The 11,319-nt window shown below is 36.9% G+C and overlaps 1 protein-coding gene across 7 annotated transcripts in view; it reads left to right on the forward strand.

The window, feature by feature from the left end:
- MEIS2 (Meis homeobox 2) overlaps positions 1–11,319 on the forward strand; it is a 174,501-nt gene that overhangs the window by 98,938 nt on the left and 64,244 nt on the right. The window lies entirely within an intron of this gene.

An 11,319-nucleotide genomic window follows, 5' to 3' on the forward strand; every position in this document is an offset into this window, starting at 1 on the left:
TGGATGTTCAGGAAGAGGGTACCCAATATACATTAAGGGTCAACAGGCTCCGTTAATGACAGATCTTAAATACATTTAGGTGACTAAAAATGCAGATGTACACCTTGTCAAAACTTCAAAAATAACTAAATACTTTGCGTGCCTAGCTCCCACTGAAATCAGGTAGATTAGCCACCTAAGTCCTATTCTGTTTCATCATACTTACCTTCATCCTCAGGTGCCTAACTGTTTCTGTGGCAGCACCAAATACTTCTTGCTTCCTTTTGGATTAACAGTGGCTCAGAGATCTACCACACAGCAAAAGAGTACACTCTACTGAGGAAAACACTTTGGATCAAGGCCTTCTAATGTATAAACGTTATACATTCTTTTAACATTTTCCTAGTAAATATTTTAAAAATGTTACAGATCTGTGGCAGATGTTGCTATCTACTGCTTCCTAAGCCTATACTGGGTTGTGTGCATGTTTGTGTGCTTTCATGCTTTCCCTTTTTTAAGTCCACGGAAATCAGCATGTTGTGTTCAGTAAGGATGGGCAGAACGTCAGCGCATAGTATGTATTGTTACATTTGGGACTACTGGAATGTTGTGGAAATAAAAGAGAAATGGAAAAAAAATGCAAGAGCAGACAGACGTCAGAGATTATAAACTACCTCGATTTATTTCCGGAGGCCTTCCAATCCTCTCTATAGTCTGGGATTTATGTATATATTCATTTAAACTCTACAGAGGAACATCGAAGCAAACCAGAGGTGCCCCGGTGGGGGTCAGATCCCAGTATGATTTGATAATCCTTCCTTCCCAGCATTTCCACCCAGACCTGCTGCGAGCCAGCTGCTCAGTCTCTCCAGTCCTTCCTATGACCCACGCGACATGCTCTAGAGTCCTTAGCTGCTCCCCAGCAACTGTTTACTAATGATCTCCCCCAGATTCACTTTCCCACTCCAAGTTGTCTCCTTGAGATTGAGCTAAATCCTTTCATAAAACAAAGCCCATTTTTTTCTGTATTAGCATCCACATTTCACCCAGCCTCAGAAGTACCTTGAGGTACTGCTTTTTCCATGTGTTTGCCCTCTCATCCCACATACCTGAGATGGTCTTCAGAAGCTAATTAAATTTAAATGTAGTCATAATCATATCACATTAAACGAGATAGTAAATGCTTTCAAATCGGTCATAGTGCTTTCTCAGATGCTTTATTCTTTTTAAACCCGTGTTCTACTGCCCTTGTCCAAGAAGACCATTTCAATTTAGAGCCCTCCACCTTCCCCTCCCTAAACCTTAAAACCTATCGCTTTTGCTCTAAACCTCATAACAATGACCACTAGCTTGATGTTTCCATATTGGTTACTAACATTCCCTTCTTACTTCCACGTCTGTTAAAAGCTCATCTCCTCAAATAGACAAAGCTCCAGGTCTTGCTTCTGTCAAGAATTTAAAAACCCTGTGTACAAGTTGCCAGCATAGAAATAACCAACTTGTATAGGACTCTGAGGCAGAAAAGATAACTTTCCAGGAGGAAGACAGCATATAGTCTTCTATTCTGGCCTCACTGGGCTAACAGCAAAACAAAATCTAAGCATACTTTGGAAAGTGGTTACCCTTTGAAGAATTGAACTACAGTTTCCCTTTGCAGAATTTTGGAAATATTTGTAAATCTATGTAAATTCATGGCTTAGATTACATTTCTGAGGTTTTGCATTCATACTTAGTGTGATACTTCCCTGAACCACAGCAGTTTCACCTAGCTACCACATGAAAACATCAATGGCAGCGCTGCACCCAGAAGTCTTACAACATTTGCCAAAACTCGAATGACCTCTTTGACAAACCTAGCCTTAACTACGAATGGTTCAGGGTTTTGTTATTAATGTGGTGTCTTTGTACTACAGAAGTTGTTGAGGCCAGTACTTTTGCTTTGCAAAGCTAAGTACAAATTAAGCTATGTATATTTAAGATTAAAACATAATCCCTTATTTTGTGATGACTAGTTTTCTTTCCTTTTAGTAGGCCATGAATATTTTCTGGCAAGATATGTCACTAGCTTATAACTTCATTAAACTGCAGACCATACCTTACCCTTTCACTAGATCACTGAAAAGAACTTTTGTGTGTGCCAAACAGATATTCACTTGGTCTGTGGCTCTTGAAAGGTAAATTGCCAAGTTCCAGCAAGCAAATTAAGAGGTGCAATGAGAGCTAGCTGTTGCACTCTATCAAATCTTGCTACTGAATGTGTTGAAAAGCTTGCCCAGAGCCATGGCCTCACATATTTATGGTATGAATGGGAGACTCTTGGAGCTATGTATTGCCATAGTTCCCATTTCTTTTGTAATAAACTAGCTCAGCAGATGTAGCTTAGGTAAAAAGGAAATTCAAAGTCTCCTACTTAGAGAATAACCAAAACAAAGTTCTCTCTCCAGTCCTCTGTCTCTGAGCCAGTCTCAGAGCCAGATCTTACTTCTACTGATTATTGTTTTATTCTGTGTATAACCCAATGAAACTCAAAGGATTCTCACATGGATGAAAGTGCTGATCAATAACACTGTGTAAGCATTGCTGTCCAGATAAGGCACAAAACATACTTAAAAAAACTAACTTTCAGTTTCTAGCACAACACAGATTAAATTATAGTATTAGTTTTCCAAGTCAGTTACATCACTGTCTTGGCTTGTAAGTTTTGATGATGAAGAAATCAGTTCTGGGTAGCTTTTCCTTAGCTTTTCCTTAATGGTAGGTGTATGGTAGGTTTTGCAGTATCAGTATGTACTTCAGGTCAGATGCAGAGTAGATTTTCATTTGCATACCTGTGACTTGACTTGTGCTTATAGTCTACAGGCTTCAGAGCGTTTAGCCTAATGATTGTGATATGATTGGCCCTGCCTACTCCACCTGTAAGAAATACAAGACACGCTATTGAACTTTCTTGATTTTATTTAGCCTGATGGATGCACAATAGCTCTGAATTAAAGCAGAGGCAAAAGACGAACTTGAGATACAGAGCAGCAGAAACTGAAGAATCATGAAGAAACTCAATACTCCTAGCAGAACTTGTTAAACTATGATCCAGCAAGGTGATGGTGAGGGAGATAATGATAAATGTTTTTGTGCCTGTTGATACTTTCACTCATGTATTATACCAAGATATTTCAGAAAATATCACTTAGATTTTTCTGCACCGTTTTTTCACAATTTACATAACAGCATCTGCATCTCAAGAAAAAAAATGGCTTCCTAATTAATCAGTAAAGGCTAACAAATTTACAATCCAGCTCCCATTGATGTCTGCAGAGAACTTCTGTTGCCTTTGTGTGGTAGTAGGTTGGCCCTTTAGCATACCTTTCATGCCTAACAGTGCATGAATCTTTTGTATTTCTAGCTTTATCTGAAATTGTTGCCTAACTCAATTACATAGAAAAGTAAGAAGAGTCTTCTCACTAGTCAGCTTAACCCACTACTTGTTGTTACTTGTTTATGAGGCATTTTTCTACTTTATAGTCTTTAATCTGAAATTATATCAAGTGCTGTAATAAAACTGAAAGAGATAATATCTATGGCATTTCCATTCCTCTGCTCCAGTGATAACATTATTTAACAACAGTAGCAAGTTAATTAAGAAAGACCTTGCTGTCATAAATCCATGTTGCCTTCCTCATTGAATCAGGTGTTTCAATGTATTGCTGAAGTTGAGAAAAGTGTTTGGGACAGTAAGCAATGGATACTTCACTAAATAGTCCACAATCCATTTCATACTCTTTTATGGGATGGAGAAGTATTTAATACATATAATTTTGGAGTTTCACGTGTTTATATCTGATTAATTCTGAATCTTCTTTTCCTTTGAAATGATTAAGACAATATTTCCGTTTCTTGGGTATTTAAGATATCTAAACTTTCCATAGCCATGTTTGTTGTCATCTACATGTTATGTACCCTTTTCTGTGTTTCCTTGAATCCTTGGTTTATGCATTTCTCTATCCCAGCTAACAGAATTCATCTACTGAATGAATATACTATTTCCTTGTCCATTATCATTCGCAGTGGAAATGTTTGGGTTTTTTTTCCTATCAATTGTAAATCCTGTCTATAGAGCAGAATAAATGAAACTGAGCCTTATCTTTATGGCTTTATGAACCCTGTATGCTTTCATGATGCATTTGTAAACTATTTTCTGTAAAAATTTGGTTTAGGGCAATCAAAAAAGAACCAGATCCTGTAGGTTAGATAGAGGTTCAAATTCAATTAAATCGACCCTATAGGAACTGATTCCCTGGCTGTATTGCAAGGCAGAGCAGCGGGATTGTTTGGGACCACATTTGTGAAAATCCTTATGTCGTCCTGAAATTTTCAAAGGCATAATCTGAGGTTCTTCAGTTTATCTAATCTTGAAAAAAGAATTAGTCAGTGACATGGCTGAACCTTCAAAGATTCTATAACTGTACTGTGTGGGTACCACTATTTAATATTTGATATTGGTTCCATTCCTACATGTGTATATATGACTCATAAATTCCTACTCCAAATTGGAAAATCTAAGTAAAATTGTGATGTGAAATAATCCTTTGCTTTAATCACAGCCAGTAATCTAGATGAGCCTGAAAACACATTGTGGAGATGAATATATTCAAAATCTGATAACAGTCACATACCTGGATATAGCATTTACAACAACCTTAAAACCAGTGACAGTGTAGGGTCAAGAACGGATATTTGCCTCCAAATTGTGCTGATGGGGCTGATATTTATTTATGCTAAACATGTTTTACAAGCCAGACAACAGGTAAAGGTCCACATTTCGGAGAAGAAAAATCTAGGGCTCACCAGGCAGTTCCATTCTGTTATGCCATTAATAGGGACCAGGCTCTGTATCTTGAAATTAATGAGAGGGACTTTGTTTTTAGTACTGCTGATTATTTTCTTGACTTGCATTAAGTAAGGTGTTCTCAGCCCCCATTTTTGCTCCAGCTCTCTCTTAAGGGATTAACGAAGCAGAACTTGATGAGACACTTCATTCCAAGTGAGAGAGAACTATTTAAAAGTATCATTTCTGTCTCATAGCTTAATTATAGCTTAATTCTGTTCATCACTTTAGGATGATGAAAAATCAATATGATTTTTACTTCAGCATTTGAAGTATTTTTTTTTTGCCTTTATTACTTCTGAGACTACTTTACCATACTGTTTGGTTAGTGCTTAGAAAGACTTTCTCTGTGTTGGCTTCCTTACAGATTTTGGTCTTCAGCTAGTGTTTTTAATTGCAGTCCCTGTTGGGGTATATCAGTTTATTCTACAGATGCATTCCATCTTGTCTTTTCAGTCTTTTTCTACAATAGTTGTAAAATATTACAGAAAATTCTTCAATATTTGTCTGTAATACAGATTTTGTATTTCAGAAGATTAAAGTAACATTTCCATATGTTTATTCAAAGGTTAACTTCCTTAAATTAGGCTCCAAATCAAATTTTAAAGAAGATAATGGCAAAACTCTCACTGACTCAATGGAAATAGGATTTTATACCCAACCACCTAGGAGATATCTCATAATATCTAGGAGCAGAAAATCACTGTAATACTGTTTGGTTTTTTATTACTAGGTATTGTGCTTTATGCCTTGAGACTGACCTGAAAACCATCTTTCCAATATCACTGTTCTGCTCTCCAGTACTTCCTTGTTATCTAAAAGGCATTTATAAATCTTTTATATCATTTCATCTTTTCCATAACTACCAAATTTACCTCTTTTTAATCTATAGGAAAAAATTAAGTCTAACTTTGAGCGTCTCTTCTGTAATTCACTCTGTCGTACAACTGCAACAGAACTGTTTCCAGTAATCTCAGCTAACTTTATGGTCCTCTGAGTAGCAACCTTAATATTTTCGTATAGAGCACTACACGCTGCATTTTCTTTTGCTTTTCTTATTTTATTTTATATAGTTGCTAACTACAAAGTGCACCATTACATTTCTTACCATCCCTGTCAGATATTCTTCTATTTCTCCATGTATTATTTTCTCCATTCCTTATGCCAGACAATCCTATTATTTATCCTACTTTCAGGGAACTCACAACCTGAAAATTCTGAATTGAAAGACTAGAGTAGAAGTGTCTGTTTGTTTTTATGTATCAAAACCCTAGAATTTTTGATAGCTTTATTGAAAAATGAGACAACAGAAATATATTAACATTTTCACCAGAAACACAGTTCTTCTCGGAAATTAGAGCAAAATTGTATTTGATGAGTGATAATGCTCATTGCCACCCTTCTTGTCCATGCGAATACTCACTGTTTTCAAAACCACTGTACGGGCCACTCATCATACCTTTAATTTACTTGCAGGAAAGATTTTTTACAAAAGATTACAAAATGTTTTTCTTCTTACAGCACTGGAGGATATGGTTCTCTGTCATTGTTCCGTTTCCAATGCAATGGAATTTTTTTTCACAGCAATACTGCATGTTATTACTTTATTAATCAACGTTCTTCCCTTCCTTAGAACATCTTTTTTCCCCCCCCCCGTGTAAATGTGCTTCACAAGCTTTCATTCTGCAATCCACACAGCTGGTCATCTTTCTTTTTTGTAATGTCTAAAAGCAGCCATATGTTATCAGCAACCCTCTCATGTATATTGAACTTCCTTGGCACATCAGCTTGTCTTTTGAATGTGTTACCTGATGTCTTTAAAGTGGCAAAACACAGAAAACTGGGTACTCCTGGTCCTTTGTTCATCAGAGCAGCAAAAGTCAGGAATATGGTAGAGATGGGCTGTTTAGGCCTTAAGCCTTATCTATTCTAGCTTTGCTTTTTAGTTTCTCCTTGCTTCAGCTCAAGAAGCAGAATGTAGTTCAATTCCAGTAGTAAGTATGGTTATTCTTTATCGATAGGAAAGTCCCAGTGCTATTGTGATCAATAATACTGTTAGATAATCCACAGCAACTCTCATTCTCCATCTCAGTCTGTCTAGGTGCTTTATTTGGCGCTCACCATTTTTGGTATAAGTGGTCTTCCCCAGGATTTAACAGAGGCATAACAACAGTCTTCCTGCTCAAAATGTTAGCATCAGTACTTGAGAAAAACTACCAGGCGTCTAGCAGGATGTGTGCACATTAACAGAGATGGACATGTATTCTGGGAGACATAGATAGAACAGGTAAACTTTGATGAAAGTTTGAAAAGTTTTTGGTTCAGTAGATACTCAATCTTTTCTAAAAGCATGCTTAGTAATCTTGGTTCTGTGTGTGAAGGCTCTTCTTCTTTACCATTTAGGGTGGCATTATATCGTGAAGAGCTCAAAAATGCTTCAATGTGATGAGATGGGTGATATCTTAGGTAGCTAGTACCATGGTTTAAATGGAGCCCCTACCAATGTATAATCTGTCAGGGGAATATTCTCATAGCGCTTTCTGTTGCTGTTGAATGTTGAAACTTCTGGAATGTAAGTGGTTTCTCTCCTTCCTAAATGATTTGCAGTCATCACATAGAATCAAAATTGCATCCCTTTCTGAGCTCAGTCCCGTGTCTGAAGTATGACCTAATCATCTGTAGATGGAGAACCATGTGTTTTGCAAGACTGGTATCTGACCATCCAGTAGCATGAAACACCCATGGTTACCTTGGCAATTAAGTGATGAGATATACTCAGTAGAATGGGAATTTTTAGAGGTGGTAAGATTTTCAAAGCTCTTTCCTTTTTTATGAGCATTAACTAATTTGTTACTGAGATTTATATTTAAACAGACAATTAAGGAATGCTTTTAATAGGCTAAGAAAAGTTAAAGAATGTCAGTGTATTCTTTCATCCTTCCATTTGTAACAATCTGTAGCATTTTGTACTCATTATACTTTTAGGAGTGAATAGTTTGAATTCTTTCACCTCCTGATCCGAAACCTCCTTTTGTGTTCCTTCCTCTGAATTCAGCTTTCTAAATAAGAAAATAAGCAAATCTTGTAATAAATTTTATACTCTGTACCCTGTTCTGGGTAAAATTATTACCTACATATACATAAAATCCCAAGCCTAAACCCAAATCCAACTATGCTGGACATAGATGGCACTTAAATACAACTGTTTATTATGATTTAATTTATTGGAAACAAATCGACAACATTTATACGGAAAAAAATGACACAGGGCAACACTGAAGAGCCATCATTAAATAGTTTAAAATCTTGCCTTCACATTTGTGATACATTTGGCAGAGTTTTTGTCATGAAATCATGATCTTCAGATGTTCAAAAGACCACCATAGTACCCTTCTCCAGCACATACCTGTGTATTTAAGACTTCAATGACACAAGCCTGCAAGAGAATCAGAAAGCAGAGAAAGTTGTGACCTGCATCTTGAATTAATCTCAGCTAGTTCCATGTTGATGAAGTGATCTATCATCATTGCTCCCATGCTAGAGCATGTATTCCTACAAGAAAGTTTAGCCACTGCAGGGCTGACTGGACTAATATCGCTTTGCACCCAGCAGTGTACAGACTAAACTATAGTTTTTAGCTAGAGAATATGGAAACTGACAACAAATTATTACTTGTGGTCTTTTTCCAGTTTTCAAGTGCAAACATACCAAAGTTTATTTTAAATCTGAGCCAGTCAGACATTTAGTAATATAGATCAAAGAAGAAACGAAGGCCTCCCATGCTTATTATTTCAATATGATGTCTGTTCTAATAAAGTGTAAGAATGCCTGTGATAGACTAACTAGTAAGAATTTTCTGGTTCTGTAGTTTAGCCTTAAATATATACATATATTTGTAAATTAATCAGAAACATATTGTCGTGGTTTCAGTTCCTCAGAAAGCTGATTGTTTTCAATCCTTTCTTTAATCTTAGAAATATGGTGGCAGTCTGCCAGCACACTTTCAGATAAACAGTCCACTTCACATTTAAAAGCTGTGGAATCACTGATGAAGAGGGGGAAAATATCAGCAGAAAACACCACCATTTATCTCTCCCTCTCTTCCCCAAAATGTAGAACATTATTTAAATAAAGTTAGAGTTGTGCTATTGTCCCTCAGTCTTAATTAGAAATAATAAAAGCCATCTGTGCAAGGTGAATTTTGATAAGATCTCAGCTTTTAAGTGTTTGTTGATCTTGTGTGTACCAATTTTCAAATGTCTTAATAGCTCCAGGATGGCTATCACACTGAGTAGGCTCACTGATTTCCATCATGGTCTGTGCTGTTGAATGCAATTTGCTTTATGTATGGTTGTATTTCAACTGAAATTTTAAAAACATACTATTCCTTGTAGTACAATAAGTATTTAACTGGATGGAACTGTTTCCATTTGGAGGAGGTGGTTTGTTATGGGTTGTTTTTTTTTTTTTTCTATGACACCAGCTCCTCACAGTTGGGATTAAACACACTTAAAGTGTGGAGTTGTTTTACACGAATTGCATACTGGACATCATTTCTGTGGCTGCCTTCCAACAACAGGATTTTCTACAGCCTCATGTTACCCATTTTGGGGAGCCCACATTCAGGATAAAGAACCCGCCCCTCAAACCAAAAGGGGAAAGCTCAGAAGTGATTGTTTCGAAGCCTGGAAATGGAATACAGGATTTCTTTTCTTTCAACCTGTGTTTTCAGTCAATTAAAATTTGTACTCAGGGCTTTTCGGTTTGACGCCACCCCTGTGCCCGTGATGAGCAATCCTTCTTGTTTGTGCAGTCATTCATTATCTCCATTACCAAGAGGAGAATAGAGGACAATTACATTGTTTGGACGAATCAGAGTGTTAGGAGGAGTATTTATCATGGTGGCAGAGTGCAGCACCTGACAGCGCACGATTGATGGCCAGGAATGAGTGTGAGTGGCCAAAGCAGCCTCATATGATGCAAATTACTGACTGTGGATTCCAATTTATCCTGTTCATTTTTCTTGCCTTTGCTGAAGACTGTTAGTGGTTTTTGAAGCAGTGAAGGGGTCATTACTAATGTGGGCTAGAAGCAGGAGGGGGAAGGAGGGGAAAAGCCTTCTGTAATTACACAGCCTTCAAGAAAAGGCTGCGGGCCTAGCCAAAAAAGTGTCAACACTTAGCAATCAGAAAAATTTATTTTCTTTTTATGCTTAACCCATATTAACTCAACATTATCATCTTTCTTTGTTAATATTTGCAGAATATTAAAAGCTTGACTTCTATATTCATACAGATCTCTTTAACCCCTTTTGCTGTGAAGTGATGTTGCTTTGCTAAATGTCAGTTTGTCAGTGGCATTAAACAGTGCCTCCTTTTAAAAGTGTAGATAATGGAAAATTAAATATTCAGCCTTCTTAAAAAACTAATTCCAGATGACTGATTTTTTGTGTCTTTTGCAGTATGGTAGGTAAGGCATTGGAAGCATAGGAGAACAAATTTATTGAAGTAGAGGTATGAGAGGTTTTTGCATTAAGATGTAATGTCAGTACAGGAGAAAATCAGTTTGATTTGGGGTGTATAGAAGTTGTGATCCATAAGCAGCATCAAAACCCCCTGAAATTTCTTTTTGCTGTATAATGAATGATGTGCATTTAAAACATATGCATATTTAATTTAATGCCTATTCAAACCCTACTTAGGCAGCTCTCTTGGGTTTATACGTGAATTAATGATCTCTGAAAGCCTCTGCTGCCTATCATGATTGACCATATTGATTATGTGCATAGTAGGTGTATAAAGTTTCCCCAAAAACCTCTTTGTGAAGGAAAGGGAAAGGCAAGCAGGCAGGCAGGAAATAAGTTTAATTCTGTTTATTTTTTTCATCTGAAAGTCAAACCTGAAGCCATGAACTATGATTTTCCCCCCTTAGTCGTAGGTAAGCATCAAGTAATCCACTCGTTGCCCCATGAAAGGTTCTACACATATATTGGCAATAAACCATGGAGTAATTGAATTCGTTGTCATGACTCCTAAGAACCAGCCCTGAACATATTGTTCCTACAAGTTTAAAATCTCTACATTCGGTATTTTCTGTTCAGCTAAATACGTGCTGGCACAACTCTGTCCTTGATTGCAGAGAGAGATAAAAGTGCTAAAGCACAAGGGCCAGGGTTTGAGTTTTTTTTCCCAGGTATAATTTTTCTGGTTTCTGTGTAAAAACATCACAGGCAGTTTTGAACCACACAGTGGTTCTCTGGTAACGTTTGAATTCACTTAGAGTTCTCTACCTTATTCTTTTTAAAATTCAGCGTGTGAGTTCAAGAAAGAAGAAATCTTTAGTGATGCATTTACATATAAGGAATCCTGTTTAATGACACATCTTTTTTGCATATACCTCTTGTTTGTATGTGCCAGCTTGAAAGTGAATTGCAGGAGAATCTAGTGGCTAGAATCACT

This window comes from Phaenicophaeus curvirostris, chromosome 5 (genome assembly GCF_032191515.1).
Source record: "Phaenicophaeus curvirostris isolate KB17595 chromosome 5, BPBGC_Pcur_1.0, whole genome shotgun sequence".
NCBI lineage: Eukaryota > Metazoa > Chordata > Aves > Cuculiformes > Cuculidae > Phaenicophaeus > Phaenicophaeus curvirostris.